The sequence below is a fragment of the Psittacula echo genome (genome assembly GCF_963264785.1).
Source record: "Psittacula echo genome assembly, chromosome: 2".
NCBI lineage: Eukaryota > Metazoa > Chordata > Aves > Psittaciformes > Psittacidae > Psittacula > Psittacula echo.
In genome coordinates, this window is record NC_137737.1 from 25,875,692 (window position 1) to 25,895,854 (window position 20,163).

Sequence of the window (20,163 nt, forward strand, 5' to 3'; positions counted from 1 at the left end):
TAATGATTACTCTTAGAGGACTTTTTAGTCAGCTGTGTGCTTCCCTATTCAGTTATTTGATTTAGAGTGTTTTGAGAGGGACACAACTACTGTCAATCTTGTCAGAGTGGTTACATTTATTGTAGCTTCTGAACCCACATTTGAGGTTACATTGAATTTCTGCACTCTGGTTTCATTTTTGAATATTTTTTGCAAGGAATTTCAGAAATAGACACTGATTTTTCAGAAATTGATTTCTAGCTATCGAGCAAATTATACCAAAATATGTTATTCATCCTCTGCTGCTGTTCTATTATAACCAATTAGTGTTATATCAAGTCATGGGCATGTCTGTGTTAAAACATGTGCACAATAGGCAAAAATCACACACAAAAGGTTTATGTAGGCCAAAAAGTTAATTGTTTTTTGTGTTGATATAGTTTTGTTGGTACTTGCGTTTCCAAAGAAGTCCTACTTGTTAATTCTTCCTGGCAGGCAAAATGATAAGGGTCTATTCTGTGTGCTGATGGTGTGCCAAGTTTTCCTATGCTCACCTCTACTCAGAACAGAACAACTCTGAGGTATTCTTAGATAAGCAGTGTTTTGTGGAAAGTGATTTATGACCTCTACTACCAGCATAGTCTCCTTCATTATAACAGCATGTGAGATTGCAGATGCACCAGGGTACTGTCAGTGAAAGCTCTGATCTGGCCCAAACACCAGGTAATTCTCTTTCATTAGAACTGCTGAAATATGTGCCACTTGAGAATGATTATCCCTTTGGACCATTGCTCATATAATAACAATACGCTGGATTGCTGCATTTGAAGAAAGAGGACAGGTATGTGGATGGGAGGTTTTTATCCACACTTGCTAATCTGAAATACAGCAATTTTATTTTAAAACTAGTCAGCGTGCTAGTCTTTCATTAAAAGATGGTGACATGATATTGAGGAATATTTGACAGTGTTAAGTCTGGCAGTGTTTGAAGCTGAGTTGTTAACAGGTGAAATATCTAATGCATTGGCAACATTTTGCCAGTCATAATGCAAATCATGTCTACAAACATAGGTCAGAATTGGGCGTGTTTCTGTGTTCCATTCACTGACTAGTATTTAAAAGTAGTGAATAAATGTGCTTAAAAAAAGGGAAAGGAAGTGGAGTAGCTTGAATGGAAAGAACAAGCACTCACTTAGGATTCTGGTAATCAAAGAGTTTCATGAAATGCTAAGTGTGTGATGGAGTTTGTGTATTAGTATTTATAAAAGTTTGTAAAATGTGGAGAATTCTATAACAAGTTAAGTTAGTTTTGTGCATTTGTTGATAGTTCTGTTCTCTGTTGATTATTATGGCTTTATCCCTGAATTTAATAACTGAGCTACGCACTCATACTTCAGATAAAGTAAGCTTGTCATCTTCAATGACTAGCTTTCAAAAGAGGATGTAGATAGGCTATTAGTGGCTCAACTTTGGTTAGGAGGTATTATGAGAGTAAAACTGTTATCCTGGAGAGGAGAGGCATAGAAACTCTGCATATGGTAAGTATCACGGTTATTTTACCACTAGAGGGCTTATTTGTGTAGCAGTGAAAAAGTATGCTTGAGCAGGTTGCCTTGCGACAGCTTTCTGATAACTTTCTGTGGTCCAAGAAAAACAGAGGAAAAACTCCACACATGGAAGTGTGACATTGAGGAGATGGATATTGGACTACAAAGTTAAGAATAATATGAACTAGGTAGTTCTTCTAAACTCAGAAAATACAAGAGACTGCATCTCAATTTGCAGCTAGATATAGAGGCTGATTAGGAGTAAGAAAAGATTGGAGAAAATAAAATATCCCATTATATTTTTTTAGAGTTTTGCTGTTTATTTGCCCTGTGCTTTAAGCACCTCTTTGACAGAGCCATGCATTTTTTTTTTTTTTTTGACATCAGTTGCATTGTTTTGGTTTCTACTTTTCTTTTGCTTTTCATCACAGCTGAATATTTATTAACTTTTACAGCCCACACTAGCACGTGAGATGTTTCCTTGGAACTCTGCTTAGTATGTAATGTGTCTCATTCACAGTGCCAATGAGAATAGCAGTACAAGTATCCTCTCTTTCCTGTTCATAAGGCCTGAGTTGTAATGGCAGAATATAACATCTCTTTTGGCCACTTACCTTTTGGCCTCTCTTTTGTTTTGAAATATTATTTGACAGTTGCTTGGCTTGCCAGCACAGAATCTGTGGAGATAGCTTACCTGAAAACTGCCAATAGCTTTGGGGTTTTGCATGCATATGCACTTAAAATTAATTTTTGCTAAACTAGAGTTGTTGGTTTGATTCTGTTGTTTTGTTCAGAGATCCTGCAAATTCTATTCAATGAGTCTTAAAATGTGCAGTTGATATTCTGAGTTTTGTCTGTCGTTAGCAAGTATGCAATCTCTAATATAGACAGTGCAGCTTCATATTTTCTCAATGATCTCTAGATAAGTTGTTTTGCTTTTTTAATAAAAAGTTCATATGACTTGGCAACAAAACTATTGATTATAGCTTAGTTATACTATAGACTATAGTTAAAGTTCTTGTTGGTGCTGGTAGTGATTACACAATGGGGAGTTTAAAGGAAAGTTTGACAGAATATCCCCTTTAAGAAAAAAAAAGGCATATTTTGTATTTTGAAACACAAAAAAACTGGTTGTCTAGTTTTCTGTCTTGTTCAGTGATACATCTTTTCTGAAAGAAACCATCTCTTTGGAAGTTTGACACCACTACAAAATAGTATTTTGGTGTGGACAATAGTTTTTGTATTCGGGGTGGTGGCTTGGTATTGCAATGCTGTGACGAAGCAAATGGTGGCGTGTATCACCTTTCTGCACTAACGTGGCTCTTCATAGTTGTATGTAAAGATTTGGGTTTGGTTTTTATTTTAATCCTCTTCCTGTTTTCCAACTGTTTCCAAAATCTGCAGACAACAGTGACTTCTCTCGTGGGTGTCCCTGACAGCTATAAGACCTGGATGCCAAGTTCTGGCTCCCAAGCCTTGACCTCTTCTTTGGCTTCTTTTCTGATCTCTCGGCTGGCTCCTTTGCTTGTTGCTGTGGCAGCTGTGGAATCATCTCTGGAGCTGACTGATGCAAAGCTGGCTTGTTCAGATTCTGCTTTCTTGTTGGCAATGCCACTTCTCTTAGACTTAGATCAGTGAGAATTATCCATCTGTTTTTAATATATTCTGAGAGTGAGTATTCTTAAAATTCTCAAATTGCTGTGATTACAAATACTGATTTTTTTTTTATTTTTTTTTTTATTTTTCCTGCTATTAGTGGAAACTGTACTGTTCTACTTTACTTGGGAGTAAAGCCAGTCTGAATACAAATACGTGGCATAAAGAACAGTAATCCTACATCCCTGACATTTTTGTTTGGCCTAGTTTTCTGGATAAAAAGAATGACAGTACTTTCATTTTATGAAATATTTCAGCAACTTTTGTAAAGAGCAAGTCTGTCTGAGACATGGTTAAAATGGCTCAGAAGGGATGTGTTTATAATTTGAAGACCAGCATGTATTGAATATGTGTTACCTATTCATGCATTTAGTATCAGTAGCCATGCATAATGAGAGTCTGACCTGGTTTGAAAGAGGTTCAGTAGACTTATTAGAGGGAAGGGTAGAAGTAAAAATGTAAATATGGGGTACAGGGCTGGGTCGTGTGTCTAAACCTTGTTTTAGACAACTGGAATTTATGAAAAGGAAACAAGTACTGTATCTTTTCATTTATCTCAGCACAAAGTGAAATTTCAATGCCTAACAAAAATATCTTTTGAAATGCAGCATCATTAAAGTCCCACTTAGAGTGTGGAAATAGAAACTAATGAGATTAGAGGTGAAGCACTATCCATGTCTTTAACAAAACTACAAAGCAGGATCAAAATCAGCCCTTTTAGAATTACATGGCTGCACACTGGCAGAGGATACGCAGGGTTTTAGGAAAACTGTAACTAGATAACCTCTCAGTATGTTTATCGCACTGCTTGTGATTGTCTTTTGGAGCAGAAGAGACAGTTACAAATAGTGAGTAAAGGAATGTAAACTGTTTCTGAGCATTTCAGTATTAAAGATGATGGGGGGAAAAACCAGGTTTGACCCTAACTACTCACAGTGTATTACAACATAAACATTCTTTCTGAAACCAGTCCAAAATAGCTGTGAAATAAACAGATTCAGAGAAGCCAATATCCCATCCTGCTGGAGGAAACGGAAAGAACAGTTATTCTGTGTGTCAGTGGTCATCCATCTAAATGACAGTTTGGGTTCTGATTACAAGCTGGATTTTGGAAATTCCATATGGTGGAGTATTTTAGGGACTCACGGCATTTTGAGGTAGTCAGGGATTGATTGCATCCACCAAAAGATATAAAATGCTGAATCCTTCTGTCTTGTTGCCAGTTTGCATCCCACAGGTTTGGCCACCATTGTTTATGAGTCTGAACTGATTTCTGAAAGGAGTTGCCCATGTGAAAGCTTATGTATTTGTCAGAGAAAAGAAAAGTAGCAGAAAGGTGTAGTGTCTTACAGGAGAAAAGGTAGAACTGGAGGAATAAGAATCCAAACCAGCTGCAGTCTGCAGAAATAGAAGCTTAGGAAGAACCAGAATCTGTTTAGTTGGGGTTTTCATTCTCACAACAGTTCCTGACACTACTGTATATTGAGTTAATGCTCCTTGCTTCCATGAACTGGAGAGAGACAGAGTATGTCATGCGCTCAGCTGGAGAAAGAGGGAATTGAAAAAGAGAAGTTCAAAATGAAATGTGTGCATGAGTCATTTCAGTACTCAGAAGCTTTTTGTAGATACTGAAGATCAGGTGCATAACTGTAGAAAGGATAGGCGAAAGAAAGGGCTAGATCAAAGCTCTTCTGGTTGGAATTATTAAAATATATTTGCATATCAGTTAATAATGTGACATCATTTTAAGGTATATATTAAATTTCTAACGTTTTCCAGAAATACACACTGTAGTTTACACAACTAAATTAACTCCATACTGTAGCCAGTTCGTAATTTTTACCATTTACATTTTAAACATTAGTAACAAAAATAAGTATAAATTTGGTATTGTAAATGTGAATGCCAAGATTTTATTCTAAGTGCAAAGTAAATCCAGAACTGACTTAGCATTGCTGATTTGTGTCTCTTAATGAGTATAGTTTTGCAAAATCTTGATCTATGTGTGAATTTCTAACACATTGTTTTATTTTTATTAGCCAGTTATATGTACATGTTCCCAAATTAAAATTCTGTCCAGACCCACCACCAGATGCAAGATGTTCCCTTAGTAGCCTAAATCTTCATCCTCTGACTTCTGGAAATCTTTTAATGTGGTACATATTTGAATCTAGGTTTCAGCTCTTGTCGATGAAGGCATGTAGCAGAACACTGTCTTTGTTTTGTACAGGAGAGGCCTTTTTAATGTTGAATGCTGGGCATTCTTTGAAGACTTCTCTTGTATCTGAGATACGAGGGGGTTGTTATACTTTGCTTAAAGGATTCTCTTATATTTGTGCTTTTTCATCCCAGGTTTATTGCTTCCTGGTGCCTGCCAGAGAGCATTGGCAGGCACTTCCAAATGTATGCTTCCCTAACTTTATATAGTGTCTTCTGCCACTCTGTGTGTGTGTGTTTTCTGGAGTTTTTTTGGTGAGTGCTCAGTCAAGCCTTCAGTGTGCATGAAGCTGTCCTGGCTATGTGCTGATCTATTTTTATCTGAGGATTGGTTTTCCTGCCTTAGGGATTCACACATTGTAAATGAAGGTACTGGTCTTTCTTGTCTCTGCATGATGTTTTTGTTTCCTGGTTAATTGCCATGTTGCGTGGTAAAACTTATTTATTGTAGAATATTAGCTGGAGATACCTTGAATCAACTAAAGTTTAACTGAAAGAAAAGAATTAGTGTAGACACTCTGTGAATTTGATAGTCACAAAGTTTGATAATTAATTACAATACACTTGTGTGCATGCAGAGGAGAACGTGCACTATAAGTATCTCTCTATTGTTTTGCACAAAACTAACCAATTGATATGATATTTATTCTTAAAATTGTTTTAAACCAAAATTGAATTTTGGTATTTGTGGGTTCAGAAGCTGGAGTTGAGAGATGAGGTTGTTTTTAGCAGAGCTAAGTGTTCGTCTATGTATTGGTGGAAGGAAAATGAGGAATTGAAATTCCTCATTTATCTGACTTATGTAATGGAATAAGTATAAATATCTTATTTGGATTTGGTCAGTTTAGTGTAGCTAATGCCATCTTCTTCCCATGGAATGGAACCCCTGCCCAAGGTGGTCAACATTATTGACTCGTAGCTCAGGCTCCTTTCCCCTAACAAGAAGTCTGTAGGCAGATTTCTTTTTCTGGATCAAGCTGCATGTTTCCACTTATGATTTCTACTCCTTTGACAGAGGCAATATCCCTCTTTGTCTACCCTGAGAGTACTACTATATCCATATCAGTCAAAAGGAGTCGTTGTAAATCATATATATATATATTTGCTTATTTAAATGAAATTGATGGGGGCCCACAAGTTTCAAATTCTGTAATGGTCATCTTGAAATAACTGGCTTAAAAATAGCCCAGTACTCTCAGAAAATTACTACAAGAAAAAGTTGGAGCAGGTTAGAATGCTGGAATTAATGGAAAATGTATATTTATTATCAAATGAGGCACTATGTAGTGCATAATCCAAGTAATTTGCATGATGTTAATGGCTGCAGGAGTTACGGCACAGAAGCAGGCTAGTGAATTTAGCTAGCTGATGTATCTTTTCAATTAATCCTGAGAGTTGAAGTTTGATGCTGGATGGAAATAATTTATTACAGTACCCTTTCATATATAACATTGTGTAATTTGCATCATATCTTCATAATGCAGCACTTTGACAATGTATTTATTAGAGATGCAGTTTGAAATATATAGATAGATACATATATCTTTACTGTAAGGTTGGTGAGGCACTGGAATGGGTTGCCCAAGGAAGTTGTGAATGCTCCATCCCTGGCAGTGTTCAAGGCCAGGCTGGACAGAGCCTTGAGTGACATGGTTTAGTGTGAGGTGTCTCTGCCCATGGTAGGGGAGTTGGAACTAGATGATCTTAAGGTCCTTTCCAACCCTAACTATTCTATGATTCTATGATATACGTGGAATGGTGCATTCATTACAAAATATTCCAAATATTGGGTCAAATCAATACTCAATCACTAAAGCATTCTGTAGTTCCACTTCAGTATTGTGATGATGCTGACATAGATAAAAGCCTGTTTGTGAAAAGACAGAACAGGATCATGTTTGTGGGGGACAAAATAGAAAAAAAAAAAATTCATACAATTTCCTATTTTTTTTTTTTTCAAGTTATTTTTCTCAAACTTATAAGCTTTTATTTGCTGTTAAAAATTGTGCACATTATGTTAAAACTCTGATTAACTCAGTTGCATTACAGTGTTATTATTCCAGAGTTTGTTTAAAGTGCAAAAGAACATCTGTAAGACAGATGTGTATATTTTCTAGCTGATGGTTAATTAGCCAAGTTTAATAAAAAGGAGAGGTAGTATGTTTCCAGCCTGTTAGCAAAGTGAAAATATAGCACATGGGATTGAAGAGCCTCTTTATGGGACAGGGCTAATTATGAAAATGGAGTTTATAATGGGCAAGATAATTTTATGGTCTGTATGTGAGTTAAAATATAAATAGGCCCTAAAATATAAATTGGCAGTACTTTTTTGAACTGTATCTTTCATCTCGTGTTTTCTGAATGTGTTGATTCTGTAAAGTTTTGTGTGTGTACTTAAAATTTTCTATGTGAATAATGCACATCCATTAATGTGCATTTAACACTGCATTTAACACTGTTGTGCTGAGTGGTGATTGCCTGCACAAACACAGAACTTCTCAGCAATAAGGTTAAAAGAATAAAAATACTTAACACATTCTCAATAGCAACATGTTCTTTCCGGGGGTACTGAACAGGCATAATTCAAAGGAAATTTTTTGATAAGTTTTTGAAGTTCTAGTCGGTCATTTCACATTGATGACTAATAAGGTATGTTACTGCATGAAAAAATGAGTCAGGCTTTGAGTGGGACTCTTCACGTATTTCAGTAAATGTGTATATTCATATGTTACCTTGTGGTAGGAATTGTTCCTAAACTGTTTCTCTTGTATGAGGAACTCTGACTTCTGCCTTCCTGGAATACTTTTAGTTCTTTCTGAATAACCATATATACTTACAACTGTGATCCCCATTAGATAATTAGAGTATGTATCAAGAAGTTAGTCACTTGGTTTTATGTTATACGGTTTTACTGGGTGCATCCAGGAATACAATATCATTATCTTCGCTTGTAATGTTACGCTGCACATGGTTGTTCATAATCTTTGGTCAGTAGAGGGTTATTTTTCCTTTCAGCTAGTTGCCTCCAAAATAACTTTGAAATGCAGGATGAGTAAAAAATATATAGTTAAGTGGAATTAAGTTTGTTAATTCTTTTTAAATAGCTTTTAATATTGAATAAATCCAAATGTTACATCTGTCTATAGTGCCTAAAAGAATCTTGATAGAGAAAAAGTTTGCTTGGACAAATACTGTTTCCTCAAAATTTAGACAGCTGTTTCATTTTTCTTTTTGATGACCTGGGGTTTTTTTTCTGACTTTTAGGCTGAGGAAATTAAAATGGTACCAGTATAATTATTTGGTGCATTAGTTATACCAGTATATTGCATGAACTAAAGTTCTAACAGGCCCCCAAGGTGATATAATCTGTTCTTGTACCAGAATAAAAATATCTGCAAGGAATTATGCTGAAATAACTCTAGTAGTATGAGTGTACATGTTGTCTCATGTTGGTGTCATTTCTTGATTAGGCAAGTATTTACACTAGCAATATGCATTCTGTTGTTTTGGAAGTTGCTGTTTCTCCCTGCTGATTTAATAAGGTACTCAGAACTCAAAACAGTTTCTGCTTGTTATTCCTAGAGCTTTAAATCTGTCTGTGTTAGCATTTTAACTGTATTCAGGAACTTGATGGGTTTTAGAAATTCCTTAGTATTGTTTAGGAGGTGGAGATTTCTGTTTGGATCAGCACTAAACTGGAAAATCATAGAATCATAGAATAGTTAGGGTTGGAAAGGACCTTAAGATCATCTAGTTCCAACCCCCCTGCCATGGGCAGGGACACCTCACACTGAATCATGCCACCCAGCAATGTGTTTGAATTCTGATAAAAGATAATTTTTGGATGGTTTTACAAAACACACTGAATCAAGATAAAGACCATATGAAACAACAGCCCAAAACTCTTTCAGTCTAGCAGAACTATGGAAGCAGTTTTAGGAAATATTTTGAAGAACAAAGGCAATGCTTACATTTTTTTTATTTTATGCCTCCCCAGATGCAAGTGATAATTTGCATTCCTGCCTACAGATGTTTCCCTAGTGACAGGATGTTTGGGCTGCAGAAAATAAACCCAATGAAAGTTGGCTTACAATAGCTTTAACAGGTATCTCTTTATGATCAGCCATAACATAGGTGTGAGGCCAGAATAAGCAAAATAATGATTTTGCTCGATGCGAAAGAATGAGTCCATAATGACTTGAAATGAGAGTTACTTGGGCACTTAAACCCTTTTTCACTCAATATTGCAAGCTTTATGAATTTTGCATACAGAACAAGATCTGTTTCATTGTTATGCAGACACACTGTTTTGCAGTACAGTAAAACTGGGCTGATGACCCTTGGAACAATATCGCATTGTAAGTGAAGAAAAACGTTTTAATCCTGGGTCAGAGTAGGTAGTGATCCCACGTATGTTTGCCCTGTTATATCAGAAGTTGGGAAAATTGTCTAAGCACAAATAAATAGTCTGACAAAGACCAATATTCTGTTTCATACCCCATTTTAGGCATGTATTCTTATGTTGATTTAAAGTATGTGGAAAAATGTGTAATAATGGGGTTAGAATTTGATACAGGGCAATTAATTTATTCTGTCTAATTATCTGATACATATATACTCATTTTGTGGTAAATGATAAGGTTCTTGTGAACATAAAACTCTGCCTTTACAGTGCAGCTAAGATGCTATTTTAAATCCCAACTGTGGGAAGTAAACTTTGGAAAAAATATTACATAAGCAGACAGGATGTCATTTGCTCTCCTTTTCCTCTGCTTGACACTGAACTGGCTCTGCAAGTCTCTTGTGTATACTCGGGAGTATTTTGAGCCAAATGTTTCAGTATTTATATCACACACAAGCAAACAAAACCAAAGAAAACAGGCAAAACAACAGAGCCAAGAGCCCCAGTGGGGTTAATTTAGCTGCTTTCTTCCTCTGCAGTTCAGATGTAATGTATTTATTTATTAAAGCACAGATTTGTCTTCTTAACATCTAGAAGATACTTTGAGAATGAAATCATTGTTGTGCAAGTTCATCTCCTTTTAAAGGAAGCTAATGATGAAACAGAAATGCTAGCTTTGATCACTGCTGTCAGAGTTGTTTTGCAATACTTGCTTGAATGTAACATACGTATTTTTTTTAAGATGTTGTTAGCTTGGATGCCGTGTCAAGAATGCTCTTCATCCATGTATGGAGTAAATGTTAGGGTTAAAAATAGCCTGTTGATGAAAACAGCTTATTTGGTTTGTTTCCATTTAGCAGAGCTGCACAGTGATCAGGCTGTGGGGAATAATTGATGTGGTTTTAATTACATGTATCAGATGTTTTATGAATAAAAAACAAGATACAAACTCTGGCACGAGGAGTCCTAAAGCAGTGGTTTGCTTAGAGGTGCACTGTTGGAAGCTATCATTGTCCACTTGTCTTTTCTTCTGTACTTTTCTTCTAGAGACAGGATGTCAGGTATTTGTATGTTCTGTTCTTAGGTAACGCAAAAAAATAATCAAAAGGACATGCAAGTAGTAATTAGAATTACTATTTGGAGGACTCCTCATGGTCTCTCCCACTTGTCTATTATCTGAAGAAACAGTAATAGAAAAATCACAATTACATGTAATAACAATTTTCTCCCACATCTCAAAGTGGATTTTTTTTTTTTTTAAAAAAAGGCAAGTATTTTGAATAAATTATAATTATGCTACGTAACTGTGAGATGTCTGCTGCTCTACAGGATATTTTTCTCCTGTGTTTGACAATAATCTTAGAGGAGAGGAAACTTCCTTAGTACTAAGAAAACCTGTCTTAAACAGAGTGAGCAAATGCTTACTGTAGCCCTGTTTGATAGCTTATGTATGAAAGGACATGAAAGGAAATGATAAATAATTACAGTGAAGTTATTCCTCTTCATCTGTTACTCTGTAATAAATTATGTTGCTGTGTTTTTCTCTTGTTGCTAATAACATAAGCATATCAGTTAATGAGGAGTCTTTATGTATATTGGCAAATCTTGGTTTTGAAAGGAAAAAGTCCACACATAACAGTGTTAAAAACCATAATCTGCCTTTTAAAATCCCTGATCATTCTTCCTGTACCTGCTTCTGTGGTCTCTGTAGCATGTAGTGTAATGTAAGGTAAGAAAATATATGTGGCTTTCCTGCGTGCTGTTTAGAGAGAGGGCTGGATCCGTATCGAGGTGTATTGCCAGGCTATTGCTAGGGCTGCGGAGGGTGCTATAAAATATCCTTTAGCCAGAAACATGGTGACCTTCTGTAAGGACTGGAAAGTGAGCCCCATAGTGCTAAGACTTACACTCAGATAAATACATCGGCGTTAATTCCAAAAAGAAACCTTTCACCTCTCAGTTACTTAAAATACATTTTCTTTTAGGATAGATATGAATGTTAAATAGAAATCTATGGTTCTTTCATATATGAACTGAAAATTTCTAGTATTAGAGTTGCTGCCTCCCATGTGGGCAGCCCTAAGATTAATTTCATGCTTGTTTACTCTTATCAAAACTCTGTTTACTATAATTCCCTCTAATTTTGCTTCATGATTTTTGTTGAACTTCTGTGTTCCCTTCTTCCTTTATTATAGGGTTGGACTTCAAACCCATCTCCTTCCCGTTTTCCTTCTGTTCCCCAAATGACAGCTGCCTTTGTTTTTGTGGCTATTTCTGTATACAGTGCTTGTGTGTCACAGCCTTCATACCTTATCTGACACACAAGCTTGCTTTCATTAAATCCATAGAGGGTGATTTTACTGCTTTCTTAGTTATAACACCGCACTTAGTTATTAGTTATAACGCTGCTTTCTGGTTAACACTTGTTCTACGTAACAGTGCTACAATAAAGGATCTGGTAGTTATCAGGGCTCTGCAACAGCAGTGCTGGCTATTGCCATATTGTGCCTAATGATACAGGGCAGAGTGTTCAGTGAAAAATAGTGGAGAAATAGCTTTTGGAGTGGTAGCTTATGCTGTCTGTGGTGAATAGCAAGAAGGGTCAAGGTGGCATAACTTACTGCTTTAGAGTACATTAATGACTTTTGGGGGGCAATATACTACTGTTGTGCACACTTTCCACATTCAGAATACTTCTGTACATCTTAAAAGCTCGTGCTTTTGTTATGTGCGTGACTTCTCAGTGGATGATTTTTGCTTCAGAGCTGTATTGCCTTTTTTCTTCAGAAGCTAAAAATTAAGATCCAAATTACGTATCTGTTGCTCAAGTAAACAGGCACAGGATATTGGGTGGAGACGCTTGTGTAATATTTGGAGTAACAGAGAACAAAATGAATTGCTTAGTGTCTCTGTCTTGTGAGCAATGCAGGGGACAGTCTCTTAAAATTGCTCACTCTCTAAGCTATGTATTTCATGTAACTATGTGAAATAAGTAGTTTTCAGAAATAAGAAACTTTTGAGTTTAATATTTCATTGTTTCTTTCTTTTTTAAATACAAAAATAGCATTTTAATTTCCTTGTCTACTTGGTGTTCCATGTCCTGACATGCAGTATTTGGGTTTTCGTTTTGAAAAAGGGAGTAGCCAGGCAAAAAGTTGAATGAAATCAAAGACATTTGTTTATTTTAATTTGTGGAAGTGTTTATATGCTTCTTGCATAATGCAGCCTGCACTGTCAGCCTGGAACTTTTCTACCTTAAAGATACATTTCAACCATTGCAACTACTATGAAATTGCTGGATTGATAGATCTGGATTTTTTTAGTTAAACTTGTTTTACTAAAACAGCACTAAAACTTGAGTTTCAGTAATTACAAATGCACTTTAAACTTCATTCTGTGTGTTGGGATGATCTCTTGTTGGGCTTCACATGAGTTTTGTCTTTGCAGATGATTATTTTTTGCTTTAACTATCTATGCAGTAATTCAAGAAAAATCAAGAAAATAGTTATTGCAAGATGTGTATCTTTAGCATGAGGTCAATTGATTTAGCATTCTTAGAGAAATATGCCTCGGTGCTTATTAAAATATGAAGTAATTTGAGATAAGAGCTAATCTATGCCATATTAAAAGCTGCATGGTTATTTTACATCTAAGTATGATTGCTTTGTCTTATATAAGAAGATTATCTTCTTTCTGTTTTTTAAACTCCATCATCTCTCCTGGCTGAAGATAGGAGGAGGACAATTTAAACTTCTGATGAGATAGTGTAAGGGCTGCTTCGGAGCTTAATAGAAATTTGGTTGATTTAATTAAAAGTCAGTAGAATCAAGTGCATTTTGCCACTTTAATATTACCCCTTTTCCATACTGATAATTTACAGATGGATCTTATTTCACTAGGAAAAAGTGACTAATGGAGGTGACAAGAACTTAACGATTTTTTTTTTTTTTTTTAATGGACTGTGCTTTGCTTTCGAAAGCAGACCAGCACTGAACCTGTCAGTCTTTGTAAAGATCCAAGCATCTCTGTCACATACACAAATAGAGTTGCTGCGATTTAAAATCTGAATGTTTTCCCTTAGCATTTGATAAAGGAACTATAAACAGTTTTTCGCATTCTAAATGTCTCACATGCTGAGGGTTAAACTGAGTGCACTTAGTGAACACACGTAGATAGCCTCCTTCGTATGTGGTGTTGGAAGGCTCTGCCTGTGGCTTGAACCTGAGAGGTGGTAATCACTGCATCACCCAGCACTGCAGCAAGAATTGCATATATTAAGTATTTCTGCCCACTGCTCCTCTTGGTGAGTTCATACTTCTATCGTAGAAAAGTTTGTGTTAAGCAGGATGTTTAAAGGTAGATAATAGGTTAGACGTTTGGAAAAGGAATATATGTAAATCAAGGCTATGTGTTAGCTGCACTCAGCTGTGTCATGCATCCATTTTTGTTACTATTTATTGTTAACTGCAAATTTAAGGAAGTTATTCCAGGAAAGTTCAGCTACTGGTTTTAAAGAAGGAATGGGGGAGTGTGGACAAATGTATGGATTGCCTATTTGGAAATCAGGTCCTTCAACAGAAAAATAGTTTGATTAAACATACAGAGGTGAGACTTTTGAGACCTGTATTTTTATTTCTGGACAACTCTGCAGTGCTATGTGACATTCAAAGTATAGTTGAGCAGCTAAATTAAATGCCCTTGCTTTTTTTCCCCTAAACTTTGGTAGCTAATAAAATCTAAGAGAGGATGTTAGTTGTAGGGATTGCTGTAAAAAAGGTGTTGCTGCAGGAGGTCTCAAATTTTATTTGAAATTGATGTTGGTAGAGGCAGTAACCTCCCTGTTTTGTGTCTGACTGTTAAACAGTAAGCATAATGTGTATGCAAGATCTTAGGTTCCATATAGATACCGTAAGTTCATGGCTTAGGAGAGAGAATAAATGGTTACTAGAAAATCTGTATCCAGACCAAGAGCTTTATATGGCCTACAGAAATCAAAGATGCGCTGGAGTGCAAGCAGTGTTTAAATTGGCCAAGAGAAAGCAATTAATAAAAAAATCTTGTTTATCAAAATAAGTGCAGTTCCACATCTGGATCTGCAGGTTGGTGGTTTCTTGGAAGGAAATATTGCGGAAAATACTGAAGACACTTACGTTCTGTGACTTCAGTGCAACTTTACATTGCACTGCTCATTCAGGTAGTCCAATGTAAACTGTTGTGACTATGTAACAAGTAATTTATGCATGTGTTAGATTGATCTCCTGCATTGCCAGTAGTTACATTTTATGAAATGTTAATGAAACAACCTAAAACTGGTCAAGGATGTGGAAAATATTGCAAGAAGAAGCTGAGCAGATATTTCACAAGTTTTTATAGCTGTGTAAGAAAGTGAGACTGAGTTTTAATCCAGATGGAAGAGGAATGCTACTAGTCTGTTTCAGTACTGCATAATTGATTACATGGGCCAACCTCTGGAAATTTGTAATAAATATCTCCAAAGGATTGAACAGTTTCAGATGTTAAATAATTCTGTGCATGTCTCCTTTTACATTGTTGTGTCTGTGACTGATTTATTCCATCAACTTGTTCTTGAGTTCTGAGAGAAACATAGATGAGGAATAGCACGGAACGGTGTGAACTTGAAAGTGGAGCACTCCAGAGTGCCCAGGATGAGAGAGTTACCTCTGTGGCTCAATTTTCTTATTGGGCAATTATCTTTACTTACCTCAGTGGTACTGTTTGAATGATCCTCCTTCTACTAAACCAAGAAGAATGGAAAAGAAAGGCTAAAGCTATGCTTGTACTTATTATTTTACTCCCATCAAGGTTGTTGTTTTCTTTTCTGTTCTCAAATTAAACATGTGTCGTAGTTTAACCCCGAAGTAAAATACAATAATTGTAATAAGTGGGGGGAAGACAAGAGGGGTAATATAATTCAGGAAACTGAAGTGGTGCACAATACAACTGCTCACCATCCGCTGACTGATCCCAACCCATCCCCGAGCAGCGATTGGCCCCTCTGGGCCAACTCTCCCCAGTTTATATATTGGGAATGATGTACTGTGGGATGAAATACCCCTTTGGCTAGTTTGGGTCAGCTGTCCTGGCCAGTGCTCTCTCCCAGCTTCTCCTACACCTGGTCACTACCAGAACATGATAAACTGAAAAAGTCCTTGATCAGAGTAAGCGCTACTTAGCAACAACTAAACCATCGTTGTGTTAGCAACAGTATTCTCAAGACTAAAACCAAAACACAACACTGTACCAGCTACTAGGAAGAAAATTAACTCTATCCCAGCCGAAACCAGGACAACATGGCAAACCTTTTTCAGTTGTGTACTGCCACTGTTAATATAGAACAGAATGGATGACTCAAAGTTACCACCCACTTCTGAAAGGAAAAGATAGCTCAATTTCTCATAGACATTTTAGGGGGGGGGGGCCTTGATGGCTTTATGCAAATTCTAAATCTTTCACAGAAAGTTTCTATCTACAGAATAAGCTGTTCATGGAACCAGCCTTTGCAAATTGTAATTGTCATTCACAGATGTTGTATTTCCTATTCTTGATTGCTGTCAGGATCTTCAATTCATCTATGAAAACAGAGTCACATTTCTGAAGTTAAAAATAAAATACCTTCACCAGTTATAGCTGCATGCAACACCACCTGAATTCTGGTAGGGATTTCCAGGCTTTTCACTTTTCTTTATCCTCTCTGATTGCATATTGAAACACGCTGATGTATGCCTCATGAGATGCTCTCATTCCAGAGTAGGGAGATGTTAGCATCCTTTTCTTCTAACTGATACTTTTTCTATTATTTTGTGTCTTAGGTCTGTCAAGCAGCTAGCTTGACTTGCTTGCCAGTTAATCCTAGAATGGGAGTATATCACTTCCCTTCATTTGGGAACTGACAGGGCAAAGAATGTTCCATTAATCTCATGTCTTTTAAAGCATCCTAGGTGCTTATCCACTCCCATTTTTCTTCCTCCTTGAAAACATCCTTTATTGCATATTAACAGAAGTTCAGAAGAATATTGTGATATGTCAGATCCCTTTGCTTGTTAAAATAATGTTAGGGTACACCTAAATATTTATTATATAACAGCCTATTAACTTCATTAAGCTATATGATATGTTAATTATTTTCTTATGTGAGCCCCCTAAACCCCACATAAGCAATCCTTGATTTTATTTTTTAAAAAAATATATGTTAATGTTATATGAACAGCTGGAATTTGAATTTAGTCTATTTTCTAAGCCCTCCAAGGTAACTGCATTTTACAAGGGCTGTATGATATCTGCAGGAGATTGACATCTTGAATGATTTGATAAATTTGTCTTCCTTTGTTATATTTCTTGGTATTCATCCCCTCAGTAAAAGGTGGCTACCTACGCTCATGTTCACAGTTCATCATACAAAGTGTTTTACCTTCCATCTGAGTGCTCTCTGGAGATTTGATGTCCTTTCTTTGAAGTTCTTCTTTTCAAATGCACTGGGAAGCTTCGTTCCTTTCAGGGAATGATAACAGAAGCTAAACTGGACAATAAAAAAATCCCACCACTTCCATTACTCAACAGCTGTGTATTTCAAAATACATCACTGAAATGTTGCTGTTGGTGCTAAAACATTCTTGAGATTTGGCTGAAAATATACCTCGTGAAGAAATGGCTTTTCCCAAATAGGTGCATCACAGGGTTAGCTGTTTCTCTTTAAACAGCAAACAGATTTCTGCATTATCAGACTTCATTTGTGACAACAGGATTGCTAGGTCCTGTATGTTATTGGAAAAATTATTGTAAAATGTAAGTGAACTACTAAACTTGCTTTGGAGTCATTTACTAGGAGAGCCTCTGAATTCTTGTCTTGTTTGTTCATTCTGCTACTGTCTCAGTGGTTCCTTTCTGCTGCCATTGTTTTCAGTCTGTTCTTAGTGCTTCCCATTGGAAGAAAAGACTATTTATTTCAGTGTTAATTAGATTGTGTGTGTGGCTTTTGAAATGTAAGCAGCCTGGTTTCTAAGGGGGCTTTATTGTTATTCTATAATAATAATTATATTTAAAGAGACATAAGCTTTATACATTTGGTAATTCTTTAGTTAGTACCAACATGGTGATCTGTTGAGACGCTTTCCACTCATAAAATGAAGGAAAGTTCCTTCGCTACTACTGTAAAATTACAAAGATTTTTTTTCCACTATAATGGAAAAAACTTGCCTGAAAAAAGGAATTACGGAGCTTCGAAGTTTTAATTTTCTGTTGCTGCTGGTTTTAGAGTGTGTGTAGTGAATGAGTATGCAGTATTTGGTATGTTGACCTAATGGAATTACAGTAGATACCAAGTAAGTTAGAAGTAAAATGAGATGACTGGAAAGACAATTGACCGATCAGTGCTCTAATTGGTTTAGTCTTTTGGGACTTAATTTTGTGTGTAACAGGATCTCTTAAATCTGACTAAAGAGAGCTAAACAGAAGTTTGGTGAGTATGTGATACATAGATGAACACTTTACTGTGTGCTTTTCAAGATGTTCATTCCAGTTCTGCTATAAAAGATGTTACTTTTCAAGTTACTCATGTTGGATTAAAATGAGCCTTTGCCTTATATTGTCCAGCTTATGCAGAACATATTTTACAAGTATTATTTATAAAGCAGTGTAAAACTTAGTGGTTTGAACTGGTTATCACAGTATAAACAGGGTAGACTTACAAGACTAGTGATCATAAGAACATCTTACATGGTATCAGGTTTCTTTTATAAGCTACAAGGCTGCTGAATGACATTTGCACTTGTGAAAGTACTATGCCTTAGGGTATGGGTGTACCTTGAAAGTGGGTATTTTGCAGAGAATGCTTCATGCACATAGGAAATTACTGTTGAGGTACCTGTAGTTTATTTGTATTGAGCATTTCTAAAGATGCCAGGCTTTAAACCAGAAATCCCCTGAAGTTGTGCTACTACTGGCATGACGTCCGTTATATGTTTTCAGTTTTGGCTTTTTAAAAAATGGAGCTTATAATATAATTTTTTTAAACAAATAATTGCTGAAAATTATGCATTTCTGTATAAAAATTGCAAAAATTTTGACCTTTGGTACTGTGTTTCAAGCATAAATCATCCTTGCCATTTAAGAAAAATTGCCTTTCTCTTGATTACCTTCAGTTTCTTGTCTTTCATTCTTCTTATCATAGAATCGCAAAATGGTTTGGGTTGGAAGGGAACTTAACATCTGTTCTAACCCGCTGCCATGGGCAGGGGCACTTTCCACTAGACCAGCTTGCTCAAAGCCCCGTCCAATCTGGCCTTCTGGCCTTGAACACTACCAGAGATGGGGCAGCCACGGCTTCTCTGGGCAACCTGTGTCACTGTCTCATCTGTTCCCTTGATATCTCGTTTGCATACTTTAATAAAATTGCACATTTTTCCTTCTTGGTAAATAAAGGGTCCTTTACTCTGCCACTGTGATTCTTTAATCATTCATGTTTGAGCTTTTCCCATTTTTTCAGCACTGTTCTCGGAGTGGCAAACACTAGATTTCCTGTGTTTTTTTGCTACTAGTCTAGTCAGTACCAGATGCAAAGTAATTTCACTTCCTATCTTCTCTAGATTCCTTTACCAGGTCAAGTACAATATTGGCATGCTGTCCAAGGAATAATATTCAAATGATTATTAATCAGTACCCAGATCTCTTTTTTTTGTTGAGTTACTTCTGCTTTTAAGTTACTTCTTTTGAGTAGCTTCTGAGGACAGTGATTCCCCCATTCTTTACGTCATCTTTGCGACCAGTTGTAGGTACAGCATTTCACTTTGTTGCTTTGGAAAGTTTATTTCTTGGTTGTATGCAGTCAGCAAAGAGATCTAGTACCTTTGCATCAGCACCTTGGTTTCTTCAGAATTTATCACTGCTTAGGCGCCACAGGTTTTTCCCAGAAATTATTTTGCTTTTCTTCCAAGTCACCAGCAGCTGAGTATTCTGATCAGTACTGCGTCATCATGAGATGCTTCATGTGCTGCTGCGGAAAAGGTACAACCGTACTAGTGTGATATCCTTGAGCTCTATCACGTGTCATTTTTAAGCCCCTTTAATCATGCTAGTGTATTTAATCAAAATGTTGTGTAAATTTAAGTCACATGTTTTCAGAAGCTGTAAGTATACAACATCAAAAGTGTTGCTTGTTATCAACCAAGTTTTACAATGTCCTTAAGAAGGAGTATCCACTTAACATGATAGATACTTAGATACTTTTTTTATGCTAAAGCAAGTTGATTGTCACTAATTATTGTTAGTGGTGCCAACAACTTGTGACTCGGGCATGGAATGGGTGGTGATGCTGTAAACCTTCTGCATTGTTTGCCCTGTGTCTTT

General features: G+C 36.3%; 1 protein-coding gene across 7 annotated transcripts in view; it reads left to right on the forward strand.

The window, feature by feature from the left end:
• The window catches only part of ANO10 (anoctamin 10), a 172,616-nt gene that overhangs the window by 34,598 nt on the left and 117,855 nt on the right, over window positions 1–20,163 (forward strand). The window lies entirely within an intron of this gene.